Source organism: Pygocentrus nattereri, chromosome 9 (assembly GCF_015220715.1).
Source record: "Pygocentrus nattereri isolate fPygNat1 chromosome 9, fPygNat1.pri, whole genome shotgun sequence".
NCBI lineage: Eukaryota > Metazoa > Chordata > Actinopteri > Characiformes > Serrasalmidae > Pygocentrus > Pygocentrus nattereri.
Window position 1 is genome coordinate 10194404 of NC_051219.1, and position 17896 is coordinate 10212299.

Sequence of the window (17896 nt, forward strand, 5' to 3'; positions counted from 1 at the left end):
TTCACGGATGGGTTAAATGAGGAGGTAAAATGTCCCCATTGTGGGACTAATAAGGGTCTCTTAATTTTCAGGCATGTAGCTTTTTTTATTAGCATTGCCTGATTTAGGAAAGACAACATACTTCTTTTGTATTATTTAATCTTCATGTTCATGAATGACAAGAGCATTGGCTTTTGACCTGAGTAAAGCTAGAATGTAACATTCCTCTCATATTTTTGTTTTGGGTATTATTAGTAAATCGTTCATCAAAAAATTTTAACATTTCTTGTGGAGTCCCACAAGGTTCACTTTTAGGGCCTTTGCTTTTCTCTTTGCTACCTCTAGGTAATGTCATAAAGAAACAACGAGATCCATTTCCATAGCTGTACTGATATGCAGTTAAACTTTTTCATATCTTCTGCAAATCAAGAATCTTAGCTGTATGTCAGATATTTCTTATATGATAACATTTTCTACAATTACATGATTTAAAAAAATACTTTGCACACCAACTCTGAAGAATGAAACAAGGATGTAGTTTGAGACTCTGAGCTGCAAGCCACTAAATGTAATGTAGCCACTAAAGCAGCTTGGTATGTCAGAAAGTTTAAGTTATCTCAGAAGATGGAACTCATAAGAATAACATCTGTCCTCCACAATTAATACAAAACACAACAACGCAAATCTCAACACAAACCAAAAAGAGAGCTCATATAACCCCCCGCCCCCCGGCTTTTTGAAAGAACTGCTCTAGCTGCCTGTATCTTAGCATCTGTGTACCTAAAACCAGGAACAAGGAAAGAAGGATAAAGAAAACAAAGACGGGGGTGAACTGGAATAGCATGTGTAGATGCATTAGATTTATGATAAAGTGCAAAGAAATCATCGGCATGGAGTTTTGTATCTAATTTCCTTTATTTGTACAGGCACCAGAGCAAAAATTACAGTCCTGCTGGACAAAATGCCTGATTTTTCAGGAAATAAAATCCTGTGGTGTTTCCCTACTAAGGCAAACATTCATATTAAATAAAAGAACACTTTTAGTCAAGCATAATCTTGCTGTGTTATTATGTATTTATTCGTTTTTATTCAATTTTTAGAACAGCTACTTAATTTTTAAACGCCTGTGTGGTTTTTGTTGTCACTGTCAAAATTTTCTAAAGTTGGAGTCCAGCTCAGATAAACAATGTGACATGTTTTACGTAGTGAAACGGCTCCTCAGGTTGAGCTGTTCTGTAGATAATCGACAGCAGCTTCATTCATGGCAATGCAAATACTCAGGTTCTATCAAGCTCAACAACACACATGCACACTAGCCCAGACAACAGTGTTGCTGTGCTTGAATAATACACCACTTGTGTGCATGTTCTGGCTGATTTTCATGTTTCATGAAATGACACTCTCATTTAAGGAAGTTTGAAAGGTTAACATGGAAAAAATTAAAGTGCTTTCCTGACTTTTCTTTTTTACCACTACTATGCATATATATATATATATATAGAGAGAGAGAGAGACTAACTCTTTGCATATCAAATCAGCTTTGAAAAGCGGGGAGTTTTTGTTTCCTTTCCTTTCAGAGACCATGTGAAAAAAATTGTCTAAGGAGCTAACAGGCTAACCATTAGCATGCTAATGCTACGTATTTTTTTCTCCTGGTCCCTAAAGGGTAAGGGAAAATTAATTAATTAATTAATTAAACATCTGTCCTCTGCTTGTCAGAATGAACATGCTATTTTTTCCATACAGAAAAAAACACGGAAAGGCAGAAAAAAAGAAGGTTTTTAAAGGTTGAAATGGTACCAGTGACGGTGGAAAGATTTTTGGCTGATCTTGGTGTGTAATACAGACAGAAAGAAAGAATAACGCGGAGCCCAGACTCAGAAACACACTTGTATGTTTGAGATGCTGCCTGTATGCTATGCAGATAAATACAAACTCATATTTAAACTATGTGTGATATGATTTAATGTTAACCAAAAACATACCAAAACAAAACTGGCAGTCCTGCTAGCTGAAATCTGGTCTGGAAAAAAAATAAAAATAAAAATAGGAAATGAAATACTGTGGTGTTTCCCTGCTGTTCCAGAACCCCAGAGCTGTCCCCCCTCCCCAACACTATTTGACATGCCATACATCGTATATCTAAATAAATACAAATAATACAATACATATACAAACTCTTTTCTATATTTTATTGGTATGTTATACAGACAGAAATATATCAATATTATCAATAAATCAACTGGATCTTTTTGTTTTCATCTTACACCAGGGTTTCCATGAACATAAGCAACATTTTATGAGATAACACACTCTGAATAAACAGGAAAATCAATTAAATAAATTAACTATATACACACAGATTACATATAAAGCATAATGTAGTCACTACATATGACTTTTATGAAATGTATTATTTTTCATACGAAGCATGATAAGTGATGCTGAGCACTTTATTTAATTGAATTTACATGAGTAGGGGTGTAAAAATAAACTTGAACCTAGCATTTATCAGTGGATAGAGACTGGAGACTGATAGAGAATGGGACAGTGGCAGAAATGGAGACTGAGACTGGGGCAGGAACAGACAGAGAGACTGGTGCAGGCATAGAGACTGAGACTGGTACAGGAATAGAGACAGAGACTGGGGCAGGCATAAAGACTGAGACTGAAAGAGGAATGGAGACTGAGACTGGGGCAGGGATAGAGGCTGAGATTGGGACAGGAATAGAGAGTGAGACTGACACAGAAATACAGACAGATAGTGAGACAGGAATAGAGACTGAGACTGGGACAGGAATAGAGACTGATATTGAAAGATACTGAGAGATACTGAGGCTGGGACAGAAATAGAGACTGAGCCTGGAGCAAGAATACAGACTGAGACCAGGACAGGAACAGAGACTGAGACTGGGAAAGAAATAGAGACTGAAACAGGTGTAGAAATAGAGACTGAGACTGGGACAGGAATAGAGACTGAGACTGAAGAAGGAACAGAGACTGAAACTGGAGCATGAATAGAGACTGAAGAAGGATTAGATACTGAGACTGGAGCAGGAACAGAGACTGAAGAAAGAACAGAGACTGAGACTGGAGCAGGAACATAGACTGAAGAAGGAACAGAGACTGAAACTGGAGCATGAATAGAGACTGAAGAAAGAACAGAAACTGAGACTGGAGCAGGAACAGAGACTGAAGAAAGAACAGAGACTGAGAATGGAGCAGGAACAGAGACTGAAGAAAGAACGGAGACTGAGACTGGAGCAGGAACAGAGACTGAAGAAGGAACAGAGTCTGAGACTGGAGCAGGAATAGACACTGAAGAAGGAACAGAGACTGAGACCGGTGCAGGAATAGAGACTGAGACTTGTGTAGGAACAGAGACTGAGACTGGCACAGGAATAGAGACGGGGACTTTAAAGACCACCAAAACCATTCAAATCCTCAGCGCATCACAGTGCATCTCTCAGTGTTTTGATGTTACTACATTAAATTAAAGCCATATTTAGACGACAGAAAGCCACAGTAGATCACACAGTGAAAGACATTCGGGTTTTTAGGTAAACAGACAAATGCTAAAGGAAAGTTACCTCAGCTAACATTACTATCTTCAAAGGTAGTAAACTGATACAAAGCATGATAAGTGATGCAGAACACTTTATTTAATTGAATTTACACGAGTAGGGGTGTAAAAATGAACCTAGCATTTATCACCTCTCCCTTGGGCATTATATATTATCAAATCAAATCATCAAATCAAATTTATTTGTAGCGCTTTTTACAATGGATGTTGTCACAAAGCAGCTTTACAGAATTTCGGAAAAGATAAAGTTTCAACAGGACTGTAAGAATGTACAGAAACCCCCCAGTGGGCAAGCCAGGGGCAACAGTGGCAAGGAAAAACTCCCTCAGAACTGAGGAAGAAACCTTGGGAGGAACCAGGCTCACCAGGGGGGACCCGTCCTCCTCTGGTCAAACTACCTACAAGTGATTATATTACTAATATTAAGCAGTAATATTGGTATTAGGAATAACTAGGAGTCTATGAGAACATCATCATAGGGTGGGCAGCTCATCCAAGGTAGGTGGTGGCAGCTGGGGCATGGGCAGCTGGTCTGAAGTGGGTAGCAGGAGGGCTCGGCAGTCAGTCGTCCTTCAGTGTCCAGCCGGACATATGGGTGATTGTATACTCGGAAAGAAAGCAGGTAAATGGAATTCGTTTTGTTCTATCCGTTTGTACATAAACAGGGGATGTAAACATTTCCAGAGTGTGGCTAACGACTCCGGCAGATCTGACTATGACAGCTTAACTAACAGGAGAGAACCAGAAGGACACACAGACACGGCAGCACTCTGAAACAGTTTGGCATCCCTCCACTCCACCGTCCACAAACCTAAGGGACCGCGTGCGAGCAGCAGGATGACAGCGCCAGCGTCTCAGTTTACTGTAATTCCCTGTGTCCTTGGACCCCTGGATCTGCTGCCTTTATCTAGGGGGGAACATTAGCTACCAAAAGCTAAACTGAACAAGTGTGTTTTCAGCCTAGTCTTAAAGATTGAGACTGTGTCTGAGTCCCGAACAGTTTCTGGAAGATCATTCCAGAGTTTGGGGGCTTTATAAGAAAAAGCTCTTCCCCCAGCTGAAACCTTCTGAATTCTGGGGACTATTAATAAGCCAGCGCTCTGGGATCTGAGTGGTCGTGATGGCTCATAATGAGAAATAAGGTCTTGCAGGTACTCAGGAGCGAGACCATGTAGGGCTTTATAAGTCAGTAAATTGATTTTATAATCAATACGGAATTTAACAGGCAGCCAATGAAGTGATGATAGCACTGGACTAATATGCTCAAATTTTCTAGTTTTAGTGAGGACCCTGGCTGCGGCGTTTTGGACTAGTTGGAGTTTGTTTAAATTCCTGCTCGTGCATCCTGGCAGTAGCGCGTTACAGTAGTCTAGCGTAGAAGTAATAAAGGCAAGTACTAGTGTTTCCGCATCACGCAGGGATAGGGCATTTCTGATCTTGGCAATGTTGCAAACATGTAGAAAAGCTGTCCTAGTGATGCTGCCTGTGTGTTGATCAAATGATAAATCTGAATCTATTATAACGCCGAGATTTTTTGCTGCTAGTCCAGGTGCGGCTGGAAAGTCGGCGAGATTTAAGATTAAATCTGGTGATTTACTTCTTGCTAATTTTGGACCCAGAAGGAGAACCTCTGTTTTGTTACTGTTTAATAGGAGGAAGTTGCGTGACATCCAGCCTTTCACGTCTTTTACACAGTCCTCCATTTTCTTTAACCTGTGTTGGTCATCAGGCTTGGCTGATATGTACAGTTGAGTATCGTCTGCATAACAATGAAAGTTTACGCCATGGTTACTTATAACTGTGCCTAACGGTAACATGTATAGTGTAAATAGTAATGGTCCTAATATAGGACCCTGCGGAATGCCAAATCTCACTTTTGAATAATTGGAAGATAAATTGTTTACCCTAACAAACTGATAACGTTCTGATAGGTAAGATCTGAACCATGATAGGGCCGTCCCTGTGACTCCAACCATGTTTTCTATCCTTTCTAGGAGAATATTGTGGTCTATTGTATCAAAAGCCGCGCTAAGGTCAAGTAGCACAAAATTACCATTTTGCTACGTGATGCTACACGGCACGGCGCATCCAGTGTGAAGTAGGCCTTTAGGACCATTGACTGAGACTGGAACAGGATCAGTGAGTGAGACTAAAGCATTAAATAGAAATTATAGCAATACGATCTTATTTAGGATGAAGCCGATTGAAAAGTGAATCAAAAAAAAAGGAAAGGTTGCCCTCATGGTTGACACTTGAGCAGGTTTACTTGCCTTGTTTTAAATACAAATGAAAAGTTTCATTAAGTAGGATGAACCTTTCCAGCCATTTCCATAAGGCTGACCAATCTTGTCAGAAACAGTAAGAGACTTCACAAGGCCACGCCCTCTTAGAAGAGTTATATATTAAACCCGCTCTCACATCTTCATAACACTCTGTCTCTCTAATCCACCAACAATGAAGCCACTGAAGCCCCTGGCCACTCTGATGCTCATCTACATGCTTTGGTCTGAAGGTAAAGAATGTCATATGCTGTGTGTTTAGATTAATTTACATACAGTTCACTTATTACGTAGTTTTATTTACTTATTATGGTTTTTGGTTTATTACCTCTGATTTAGTCATTGTCATTGTGCAGATGGGGGTTTTCAAAATCCCTTCACATCTATTTTTTTAGAGATTTCAACAAATGTTTTGTACTCATACATGTCCCAGTCAAAAGGACAGTAGGATGCACTGTGCTTCCTGTGTTTGTTGAGCTTTTCATTTCATTCCTTTGTGTGTTTATCTGGGAAGATTTTCAGGCTTCCGCAGCACTGAAGTGCTACAATTGTACCACCTGGTCGATGTGTACAGTCAACTGTACTGGGACTCAGAACCAGTGCTATTCCTCATCAGGTGAGATCTCAGACTCACTTTTGCAGATTATTGTGAGATGCACCCCTCACGGCTTCAGCTAAGCAGAAGCTGACTTGTAGAAAAAGCAACAGAGTCATATTTAGGCCTTGTGAAATTGGAAAATTTAAAGCATCGCCACTGTCTAAAAAGTGAAAAGTAATCAGACCGTCTCATATTTTTGAGTTTGAACTTAACATAAGTTATTAACAATAAATTAACAAGTTAATAGTAAATGTAAAAACATGTATAATTGTTCTGTTAAATTATCATAAGACGTTCATTAAACTGAAGCCATTACAATGTTATAATAGCACTGTTTTACAGATTCTGAAAATAAATACACATTTTTGTAATAATAATAATAATAATAATAATCATTTTATTTATAGAGCACATTTCATGCCGGTAGCAGCTCAAAGTTTTTTGCAGATTATATCAGTGTTAACAGTGATAACAGTAACCAAAGACCAATTTTTCCTGCATCACATGTACGGTACTTTACTCATAAAGGCCTTTCATTATTGTTGCCGTGTCTACAAAAATCATTACACATCTTCTTTATCTTTTTCTTTCTTCATCATGTTATATGGCTTTTTGCAGTTTTTGACCTAGAACCACAGAACAGGATCATTGAGCCAAAATGAGGAAAATTGGGAAGGGGCTTTTTTGGACTGATCACATGTATGGTTTTCATCCAGCATTCATTCAAGAGTGACCATCGAAAAATTAATGCTGGAATGTGAAGTTTATGAGCCGCAAATGATGTTGCAAAGGGATGACAGTGGCATGCACCCGCCCCCCAGGCCCTGACGATGACGGCCCGGACACTCAGCAGTGATGCACCTTGGTGAGGCCGCCGGGATGAGAGCCGCGAGTGTGGAGGGGGCAGAACGCAAAGTCCGAGCTCCCCCGATGGACGCGGGTCACGGGAGTGACGGCGGGAGGAGGAGGACATTGCTGATGCCTACCACTAAAGGCACCAGAGGAAGGAGCGAGTCCCCAGCTCTACCGCCTGGGCCCCACCCCCTGTTAGGCAGCGAGGCCACTACGTTCGATCCGTGCGGCTGAGCTGCCAGCTGGGGGCGGTAACGGGGAGGCGGAGCGGCGAGGTCTCGTTCCTTGCTGTGGTGCCTCTCATGGTTGGCACCAGCATCCTCGTCTTTCTCCTCCCCCATCACTCTCGTGCCTCGCGTCCATCCAGGGAGCTCGGGGTTGGCGCTCTGCCCCCACTGACTCTCAATCTCTCCCTGGCGTCCTGGCCTGGGGGGGCGGGCACATACCACAATGACCTCAAAAGGATCCCATTAGTAGACATTATACAACAGTTAGTTCCAGCCACTCAAGCTGATTGGTTGAGGAGCGTTCTAAATGTGCTGATATTTCGCCATAACATCACAGGTTTTTTCACAAACACTGTATCACTCCGCTGAGGCGCCGTTGCTAAGCAACGAGTTTGACAGCTGTAGGAGACGCTCAAGCCATTTGAACAATTTAACTTCTTACTTGACCAATAGCCGATTTGGTCAGACTCAAATTCCCAAACTGTCGTCACCACTGAGCAGCTTTTCAATCGCAGCTGTGACAGAAGAACAGCTGAACAACCTGGAATCAGCCAGTTGGTTGATGACAGTTTGGGAATTTATTGTAAGGAGCTGGTGAACGAACTGCCGGCTGAGCAGCGAGTGGGCGGAGCTCGTTACTCTAACGTAGCAACAAGCTGCTTGTTAAGGAACTATAATTTGGCAGAAGGACCTGAACATTAAACATATTAAACACCGCGCCCAGTTTATTAATTTCCTACTTTATTATTTTAACTGTTGTATAAAAGCAACAGAACACTCGAGGTCATGTGTTATCGCCATGATGTTATTTCGCGAAATACACACTCCCTCCCATGTTCTATTGCTTAGTTATATACTAGCATAGGGCTTCTCAACCTGTAGTCCACTGTGGACCACTAGTGGGCCCTGAAGCATCCTGTAGTGAATTTTGGCCTGAATTTTGGGGAGGAAGTAGTTCGTAGTGGCCTGATAATGTCAATTCTGTAAAACATAAGTGGAAAAAATATTAACTTAATAATTAAGAATAAAAATAATACATGTATTAAAATTCTAACCAATACATGTCGGCTGCAAATATAAACACTGCAACGGGGGGCTAAATATAGCGCATCAGTTTTAGACTATGAAGCCGCAGGCACACGATGCAGACAGTTAGCCAGAGATGGAGAAGTTCCTCAATGCACTTTTACAACTGCCTTGTTTGGTGTGGACCTGACAGACTTTTTCTTTTTGTTCTTTTGTCCGTTTTGACATTTGTGAAGACTCCACCCATATTCAGGTCTGCAACAGACTGTTAAACTGTGGTCCCCATAGGTCTCGGGAACACATTCTGTGGTGAAATGAGGGAATCCTACAACATCTTGCCTTTCTTCTCTTCCAACAGCGCATCGGCTGTCAGCATAATCTGCCTGTTTTAATGTCTCGCTCGTTACAGACCCTCATTTGCTTTCGTTTCTGCACCACGAGCTGCTGTAGAATAAGTGAAGATATATATTGACTTATGGATTGGAATGTATTTTTGGCCAAGCATCAGCAACGTGAGTGGTTAAACTCATGTTGATAAAGCAATGACAAAGAAGCAGATATAAAATAAGGTTTATTATTTGAAATTAATCACAAAAACACTCAAAACCGATGAGATCTTGAGATCTTGAGACCAAGCAATGAGTCTTGTGGCAAAGACAGTGTAGTATTTTCAGGGAAAAATTTCTTTTTTACTGCAAGTGACAATCAATAGCCGCCTTGTACATTTCTATTCATTTTTTTGCTTTTTTCCCACCATTTTTTAACATCTCTGAAAATATATGGCTTTTACCAAAGTATTTTTTTGACATAATTATAAATTATGGGACCTGTGATTGAATAAAAATGGACAATCTGAACTGACAAAGAAGTATTCAGACCTTAGAGTACATTATGATCTATTTATACCCAAGGCATTAATTGACATAGTAATAAGCTACAAATACATACAAATTCATAATTTATAGTGTACTTTCTGTCCCAAACACTAACCCTGTCACAATTGGCCCCTCCCAGTCCTGTCCATGTGCTTGTGTTTACCTTTTAGTCCTGTCCGTGTGCTTTTGTTTTGTTTCTTCCCGATCCTGCCCCCGTTGTTTTCAGACCCTGCCCCTGATTATAACCACCTGTGTTTTCCATGTGTGTCTTGTTAACCTTCGTTATCCCTGTTGAATTTCAGCCCTGTTTGTGTCCTGGTTTGTTGCTGGTCTTTGTTTGGTCTATGTATTCTTTTGTAGTGTATTCTTGTGTATTGTATTGTTTGTGTGTTTATCCTGTTTTTCTTTTTGTCATGTCTGTGCCCCGTTCCATCTGTGTTGGCTTTCTGACCATGGACCGTTTTGACCCTGACTATGGATTTGCTCCTAATAAATCTCACTTCTCTCGCCTCATCATCGCTCCCAAACATTACAAACCCCTAAATTTACACTTAACATACCACTTACGTTCTTTGTTTTTTATTGTTTTATAAAAAGATGTTTTTGATTTCTTGTAAAGTTGAGCTAAAAATTTTTATTTATCAGAAATTAGCCAAACCCCTGTATTCCAGATCATGAAGTGAGACTTTGTCCCGGGCCTTCATGACCACATGGTGAGCTCATTGGTTTCAAGTAAATGTGTCTCAAAGTCTGAAAATCAAAGTGGAACATTCGGAATTGTTGCTACAGACTTACAAACTTTGTGTTTTAATGAAAAGTCTTATGATTTTATGTATACAACTGTTGCTGTGTTTGCTTGTCATGCACTGGCTAGTGTTTTTGAGTTCTGCTCAAAATTAGCTAAAATTTTCATAACCGAAACAGTGTTGATCGAAGCATTTTAATGTAAACATATTTGAGGTATAGAGTCAGTCGAAGCAAAAAGATTTTAGTCTAAAGTCCAAGTCACTTAAAAGTCTAAAATGTGTTTTGAACTCTGAACCAATTCACTAGAATGATGCACACATAATAGCAACCATGAGGGATATCCTAACAACAGCCTAGTAACACCTTAGCAACCACCTGGGATAACACAGCAATGGTCTAGCAACACTTTAACAACCACCAGGGATACCATAGCAACAGCCTATCAAAACCTTAGCAACCACCTTAGATAACATAGCAATGGCCTAGCAGCGCTTTAACAACTACCAGGGATACCCTAGCAACAGCCAGCAGCAACTTAGCAAGCACCTTGGATAAAATAGCAATAGCCTAGCAACACTTTAACAGCCACCGTGGATTAAATGAAGTCTTTTGTGGTGGGAGTGGTGCTGTGTGATTGATTGGGAATCATTCAAATGAGGAAATCCATTAATTCGATGAGTTTCCTTAAAATGACTGTAAAAGAATTGAAAATGTATGTTTTTTCCCAACTGAACCTTTCCCTCTCTTATTATCTCACGTTAGGGACACCAAAAGGATGTATAAACAACGGGAGCTGTAATGAAACGATGACCTGCTGTGGCACTGACCTGTGCAACAGCGCTGAAAGAGTTAAACTGAGTTTCCTCTTCATGGTCCCTCTGATCTCCTCCACCCCCTTCATCTGAACTCTCTGCTGCTCCACTCTCAATGATTTACCTCCTACTAGATGAACAGAAATACTGTTACTGTTTTTGAAAATTTCACATGTCCCGCTCAGCTGCACTCTCTGGTAATGTGTATGTGATTGATGACAGTTATACTGTATCTGTAACCTAATTAATAAACAGCATGAAGACTAAGCGGATGTAATGTAGCTTTATTTGATATTTGGGCCAAAGAAATTAAGATTTCACTTCATTCATAACACTTTCAGTGTTAGACTTGATTAGTAGACGGACTGAAATGACGGACTTAATTTTATGGCAAATTAATGATCAAGGCAATTGTACCTGCTTAAATTGGGCCTCAATAAGATTGCTGCTATGCTGTAATTCCGAGGCCGTTAATTCTGGTGTGCAGTTTCAGGAACTTTTATTTGGCGTTTTTGAGGACTTTTGACTTTAAGTGTAATTTAATTAGCAAACTGGCACATTTCTATTATCAGTTCAAAGACAGAAAGCCTGAGAAATTAACCACATGACTGATATTACTTTACACAGGCTCCGCTTCTGAGGCCTTGTGTCTTATATGTTGTGTAATAAAGCATGGCTGATCTCATCACCTGAGTCTTTCAATATAAAACAACATAGACTTTCCCATAACCTACACACATTTCCCCTTACCCCAGATGTAGTTGCCCAGCCAAGGTATGTTTGGTGTCCAAATAGTTAAAGAATGCAAAAACAGATGTCTCCATTTCAATTACATTCCATAAATGTGTGTGTGTGTGTGTGTGTGTGTGTGTGTGTTTATGTTTGCCTTCCAGGCAACATCAATCAAACTACAATTGGGTTGTTTTGAATAGATAAAAATAACTCAACACAATACAGGCAACTTACAAAATTTGTTTATATCGAATTTTTTTTGTTTGTTTGTTTTCTGGCGAACGCAGAAAACTCCAATGGTCAACCTTTCAGAGTTAAACAAAGCCATTTATGAAATGTGCCCCAAACAGTCAGAGGCGGTTAAAAGGCTTTACTGACGGAATCAAAACCCAGGTTCACTGAACAAGCATGGATCAAATAGGGAACAGCAGTGCGTCTAGACTGTCCCATTTCAACGGCTCCTTCATATGCGGCTGAGAAATGTGTCATTCTTTTCCATGGCAACGAAGGAACCAATGGGTGGATCCTTTGCCAGCCAATATGTCAGGTTCTGCTGGAGAACAGCGCTGACTGTTTGACTGTTCCTGCTGTAAAATGTGAACTTGCATTGCCTTGACGGTGGACAGAAAACACATTTAGGGTTCGGGAATGTGCTGTGTGTTAAAAACAACTCACAAAACTTGTTTTGAAAGGACTTAATTAGCAAACTGGCACATTTCTATTATCAATTCAAAGACGAAAAGCCAGAGTAACTAACCACACGACTGATATTGCTTGAAATAAGGTCCAGTTCTGAGGAGCACCAAGAATTCATACATTCTTAATACAACTATGTTCAAGGGATGTAAGCAAGCAGTAATTCTTAATGCATTTAAAGTAATAATAATAATAGTGTATAATATAAATAGTTGGTTAGTGTAGAGGTTAACACCTCTGCCTTCTACACTGTAGACTGGGGTTCAATCCCCACCTGAGTAAACACCCTACACTATACCAATAAGAGTCCTTGGGCAAGACTCCTAACAACACCTTCACCTGCCTGTGTAAACTGATCAAACTGTAAGTCGCTCTGGATAAGAGCGTCAGCCAAATGCTGTAAATGTAATAATAATAAAGACACCCAAACACCCAAAGATCCATCTCTGTAATTTAGTTGTTACTGTACTGCACAGCAATTGTAGAGCCATCAGCATCTGGTTACATAACTCACTCTTACAGCCACAACCAGGCGATTAACCAAAGAATAGAAAGAAGTTGCACATGCAAGAAAAGCTAGGCCAGGCATAAAAGCAACACGCACACAGCAAAACAAGTAAACCAGTATGCAAATAGGTGACACCAGGAGCCGAAAGATATGGGAAAGATATGACTTTCATTTCGGGTTCATTTATTTTGCTGAGTCAACATCTCTGAAGGCTCATTTTCCTGCATCGCCAAAGTGTGACCAAAGATTACTTTGAAAGAGAATGTGACACTCGGCTGGTACACGCCTTTATACTGTTCTTTTAAATAGTAAAATGACTAACGTGTTATGCCGTGTGAAGTTTCTCGGACTCAATTACCATAATTACCACTGCGACTGACAAAGAAGGTCCTTGTTAACCAACAGACAACCTCTCTTAACTGGGGCACACTTCTCACGAGCCTCTTCATAAAGCTCTCTGTGATGCCAGCTCCTGGTTGGCAGTGTGCCCACTGGTTATACAACATCTTGTAGCAGACGGTAACCAAGAAAATCAGTAATGATTTCTTCAGAACTAATTTTTGTGAAGTACTGTCGGGAATGACCAGCGGTGGACGATGTATACAAATCATGCACTTGAGTTAAAGTAGAGACCCCCAAGGTAAAATATCTCTCCAGTAAAAGTAGAAGTTCCTCCCTTTAGACCTCCACTTGAGTAAAAGTACTAAAGTATTTCCCTTCAAATGTACTTAAGTATAAAGTAAAAGTACTAAAAGAGTAATTCTGGCTCTGATGTCCTGTTATCATTTTTATAACCAGACTGGCTTCATGAACTCATTTCAGGTGAAAGTCCTCCAGCGTCTCTCTTGGTAAACCAGTCTTTTAATAGAAGGTCATTAATTAGTGACGCTGACGTCTATTAAAATGATCAGAAGCACAAAACACTGAAGGTAAACAGTTTCCATCAGGGAGAACCGAGTGGCTCTGAAATCACTTTTTACGCACAAGCAAAGTTTCAGTTTCAGATTTATTTACAACTTAGTTCCAAGTTTAAGTTGAATAAAAACTGGCTTTAAACTCAGGATCACAGATGAGCTCCTTTACTATGTTGATCTGTAGGCGTCTGTTCATAAACATAAACCAGCCCAAACTCATTTACTATAAAATGAAATGGTGTTTGTAGAAATTCAGAAAAAAGCCGCGTCAGTCTCGACTGCATATGTGGACATATTTCTATATTGAGCTCTATTTACACAAAGTTAGGTTAGTTCATCATTTATGTTGAACAGACTCTCCCAAAGTTTTACGCTGCTGCGCTGACGTTGAACCGCGTGCTGCACTGGGTCGGTATGACCAACAGGTCAAAACCAGCTCTAAACAAAGTGACCGCTGGGCCCTGATTGGTGCTCTGGCTTTGCGCTTCTTTCGTTTTGACATGTTACGTTTTTATACACACAGAAACCAAAAGGAACGACAGATTTCTCAAAATGTAGGAGGAAAAAGTCGGATATTAGACTCTGAAATGTAGTGGAGTGAAAGGAGAAAGTCGCCCAGAACGGAGAAACTTCAGTACAGATACACCAAAAATACTAAAGTACAGAAACTAATTACATTTACTGAGTTACTGTCCACCACTGGTAATGGGTCAGTGCTGGGCACATGATGTGTTTTGCCATTGCTTACTACTTTAAAACTTACAGTACTGGTATTAACAAGCCCTCATCCACTTGGCCTTGTCATTTCCCCTTTAGGGAATCCCCAGTGCCATCTTAAGGGCTGTTCCCTTACTTCATTGGCTGAAGCGAAGGGCGCGGGACCGCGGGACCGATCGAATACCAGCATCAACTTTAGCAGCAGAACTTGCCCAGAATTCGTCGAGGTCTGTAGCATTTCCCTTTTCAAACCCGCTCAATAACGGGAGCCAAAGCAGTTTGTAATCTTTAGATATGAGCTACTTTGAAATGTTTAACATTTAAAAAGTGGCATTTAAATAAAAAAACTACTCCATCTGTCAAAAATGACTGATTTTATCACTTTCCTCTGTCAGAACAAAAAGGCAGCAAACAAAGAATCTGCTTACACGCATTGTGTCTGTCACACTTTAACTTCTTAAGAAATGTTTTGCAATGCAAAGTTTGCATGGCTATCTGATTAACTCAGTGCTTTTACCCTACAGCACTATTTGAATATTGTGTTCTGTATAATGTGTTGAATAACACTGTCCTCTGCTCCTCTTCTGGACACTTGTGTTGTGACGGTCATCAGAGCGAGGAGCCGAAGTAGGAGAGGCCAAGTTAAAGGAGGACAGAAACACGGCCTTGGAAGAACTTCTCAGACGTTGAGATTGGATGATTGGCCCACAGCTTACAAGGTTTCATATGATTGGCTGAGCCAGGCTTTGTGCTTTTCCCTAAGGCCAAAGTGTTGAAGATCCCCAACTCTCCTTATGTAAAGAATCTCCGGCTTGATAAATTTAGGGCCTCCGAGCCACCAGACGGCCCTGAGGATGTACTTTTATAATTAATCAATTAAGCACAGTCAGTCTAGAGGTTTCTCCTGTTATCAATTCCATTTCTGTTGCACCCCGAAAGCTTTAGTTATTAATGAACATTAACCAAGCAAAATGTCACATGGCGCCCCCAAATGTTCAGAAATGGCACTGCTTATCAAGGAAATCTGGGAAGTCAGTGGATTTTAACGAAACAAATCACATGACTTAGCTTCACTCAGTCACAAGTATTTGCTGACGGGGAACTCCACCCAATTGTAACGATACCGCATAGAAAAATATTACATTCAATGATAATGAACACATTGCCTGAAGCCTCAAACATTCTTTTACTGTAGTTTTACAATAAACGTGTTCCCTAAAACATATTACAACATATAACACAAGTACCCACAGGGCAAAAAAAGGATAGACAAATACAATCAAGGGTAACAACAAAGCAGACAAAGTCCCACGACCATCAGAGCCTTGTTTTAGCCACAGAACCAGAACAATCATTTATCCGCCTTATATCACTTCCTTATATCTATCTATCTATCTATCTATCTATCTATCTATCTATCTTCAAACCTAGGGAGCAGCGCCCTCTAGCGGTTGAATATCTCTAGCGGACAAAAATGCGTCGTTTATGGGTTAGTCCGCTAGATGGCGCTGCTCCCTGGTTCTGCGCGGTGTGGCTCGGCGCTGCCCCGCAGTTTCATGGTGTGACTGTCTGACGGTGGCGGATTTTATTTCCCGGAGTGAAGCGAAGTGAAACAGCGAAACTCCCAAACTGCAGAGCTGCTGGAAAACCATCCAGATCCGAGCAGACAGCCGTTTAAAGGTACGGAGTTGAGTGAAAACAGTAACCTGAGCCAGAACTCGCTCCAAAGAGTGATCCAGACCTTCTGGATTTAGCCGTCTGGCTAACAGAGCTAACCCAGAGCTGCCGCTGTCATTAGCCTGTCAGCTCATAACCGCCCTCACTTTCGGTCTTTAGTTCCTTTAAACCTGCCTCCCACACTTACCCGTTAAAACGGGAAGATTTAAAGAGTTTGTTCCGTCCGTTCGGTATAGCGAGCCGCTGAAAGAGCTGCCAGACAGTTTAGCATTCGCCTGTTGTGGTGAAGCTAACCGCTAACTCGCGAGCGTCTGCCTGTGTTTTTGTAGTTATGACAACTCCAGAGATTTGCGGGTTAGACGAGCTCTCGGGCTTTAAAGAGAGTTTCATCAAGTTGGCTGATGTTTGTGGTTCGCGCGTTACACGAGAGCTGCTCGGTCGTATAGTTTCATAGCTGTTAGCCAAGTTAGCTTAGGAAATGACAGCCTGGGAGAAAACGAGGCTGAAGTTGGCTTATCGGACCAATTTCCCGTTCCACCTTAAACGGTGGAGCGGTGGCACCGCTGCACTGTTTTAAGGTGGAACGGAAAGTTCGAATAACAAGAGGAGTGACGTCCTCAGATGTTTAAGTCTACAAAACTCCTTAAAAAGCGTGTCCAGACAGATGCGAAGCTTACAGAGACGGCGGCGTTAGGAGACCTGACCGAACCTAGCTTAGCTTAGCTTACCTGGGCGCCTGAGGTGTCCAGCCTGTCCTGTCGCTGGTTCAGCCGCATTTACTGCGTTTGTTTTAGTTGGTTTAGATTCACTACAGATGAATGTTCACTAAAATCAGCTTGGTGGATACGTTTTATATTCATACAGGTCATGCTGTTGTGGGTAATGACCAGAGGTGTAAAGTCAGGTCCAGAAAGGAAAAATCCTTCCCAGGATTTTGTTCCAACGGCCTGGCTTCTCCGGTTAGATCAAACCACCGGCAGAGCTGTTCAGGCAGTTGGAACAAAATCCTGGGAAGGATTTTTCCTTTCTGGACCTGAACTTTACACCGCTGGTAATGACCAGTTTCAAGTCCACATTTTATGTGGTTGTCTCAGTGTTTTCTTTCCAGGGATAAGTCTATTACTGATTTTTGGGCTTTACTTTATTAGCTGGCCCAACAAAAAACTTAGGGATGCACAATGATCCCTGAATTATATTCGTATTGGCAGATTATAGCTTCAAAAGTTTGGCCAGATGCTGGGCGTTTGGGTTACTGTGCTGCATTTGTAACCCTGATGCAATAAATATGATATTTCACTGTAAGACTAATCCAAGTGGATGAAGTGCCGGACAGTTTGAAACTGTTTATGTACGGACGTCAGCAGACGTGTATGAAACTATGAGAAATCGGCCTCGGCCCTCAGATTCTTATATCAGTGCGTCACTATTGAAATCTTATATTGTCTGAGCCAAATCAGAACCCCAAATCCCGCTGAGGCTGAAAGCATGTGCGCCGTTACACCCCCACTCTGTGCTTTAGTAGTTTTCTAAGCTGCTCCTTTTACTTCTGTTCAAGTTGTTTGTGAAGTTTATTATTTCAGAGGTAACGGGTGCTGTTGAGGTGGGGTTCGGCCACGGTAGCTTCCACTGGTGTGCAGATGTGTCCCAACTGTGTGGTTTGAGTGATCAGAGGAG

The 17896-nt window shown here is 41.1% G+C and overlaps 2 protein-coding genes across 2 annotated transcripts in view; one reads left to right on the forward strand and one right to left on the reverse strand.

Annotated features, from left to right (window-relative positions):
- LOC108442804 (prostate stem cell antigen) overlaps positions 1-16984 on the reverse strand; it is a 48098-nt gene extending 31114 nt beyond the window's left edge. Inside the window, exon 1 of the mRNA XM_017723016.2 lies at positions 16951-16984. The gene's annotated coding sequence lies outside the window, so the exon portion shown is untranslated. The remainder of the gene's footprint in view (positions 1-16950) is intronic.
- itchb (itchy E3 ubiquitin protein ligase b) overlaps positions 16074-17896 on the forward strand; it is a 39736-nt gene continuing 37913 nt past the window's right edge. The window contains exon 1 of the mRNA XM_017723017.2: positions 16074-16225. The gene's annotated coding sequence lies outside the window, so the exon portion shown is untranslated. The remainder of the gene's footprint in view (positions 16226-17896) is intronic.